The 1,096-nt window shown below is 47.7% G+C and overlaps 1 non-coding gene across 1 annotated transcript; it reads left to right on the top strand.

Moving 5' to 3' along the window:
* The first annotated feature begins 456 nt into the window (after window positions 1–456).
* Window positions 457–694, top strand: LOC125485912. Its single transcript, XR_007264618.1, has one exon. It is a non-coding gene; the product is annotated as a small nucleolar RNA SNORA53 (small nucleolar RNA).
* The last annotated feature ends 402 nt before the right edge of the window (window positions 695–1,096 follow it).

Here is a 1,096-nt window from a genome sequence, read left to right as displayed (position 1 = left end):
GAGCTGCCTGAGGAAGAAGATGCATTATTGTGCCTTCTTGACCATCACAGCCACATGGGAAGTCCCAGACAGGTCGTCGGGTATCATCACTCTGAGGAACTTGATGCTCTCCACCCTCTCAACCTCAGTTCCGTTGATGTAAATGGGGGGATGTTCTCCTCCTTTCTTTCTGAAGTCAATGATGAGTTCTTTAGTACTGCTGACATTGAGAGAGAGGATGTCCTCATTGCGCCACATCACCAAGCGCTCTATCTCCCTTCTGTATTTTGACTCGTCATTGTTAGATATCCGTCCCACCACGATGGCATCATCAGTGAACTTGCAGATGGCATTCATTCAGAATTTGGCAATACAGTCGTGGGTGTACAGGGAGTACAGTAGGGGGCTGAGGAAGCATCCTTGGGGGGGGGGTGCTCCTGTGTTGAGTCAGTTTCATTGGGACAGTTATTTAAAGTAAACACACTCCTTCAATGCACCTTTTTTCTGTTCTGTCTTGCTGGTGCTTCTTTTCACCCTGGTGCTGGATTCTGCAATGTGCTGACAGCTTATGTTCATCAACTTTAGAGGTTGCACAGTCGAAGGTGCTTGACTCATTGGTGTGTAGGAGTAATATCCCTGCATTGTAGTCCAGTTGTTCTGATGTCAATGACCAGGCTGTTATGTACCATTAGAACTTTGTTGCTGTGTGAACATGCTCATCAAAATTGATCTTGTTTAAATGTTGCAACAAAATGACAATTACCTATCCTCACTAACTGTGGCTGGTGGGTCAGAAAGGATCCAGCTGCAGAGGGCAGAGCCGAGACCAAGGTCCCGGAGTTTTGAGATCAGTCTGAAGGGGATAATGGTGTTGAAGGTGGAGCTGTAGTTAATGAGCAGGAGTCTGATGTAGGTGCCTTTGTTGTCCAGATGTTCCAGGGATGAGTGCAGGTCTAGGGATATGGCATCCGCTGTGGACCTGTTACGTTGGTAGGCAAATTGTAGGGGACTGAGGCAGGTTGGGAGACTGGAGTTGATGCAGTCCATGACCAGCCTCTCGAAGCACTTCACGATTATTGAGGTCAGAGCCACTGGGTGGTAGTCATTAAGGCACACT

The sequence above is a fragment of the Rhincodon typus genome, chromosome 23 (assembly GCF_021869965.1).
Source record: "Rhincodon typus isolate 14 chromosome 23, sRhiTyp1.1, whole genome shotgun sequence".
NCBI classification, from domain to species: domain Eukaryota; kingdom Metazoa; phylum Chordata; class Chondrichthyes; order Orectolobiformes; family Rhincodontidae; genus Rhincodon; species Rhincodon typus.
This window is presented reverse-complemented; position numbering and strand designations above follow the sequence as displayed.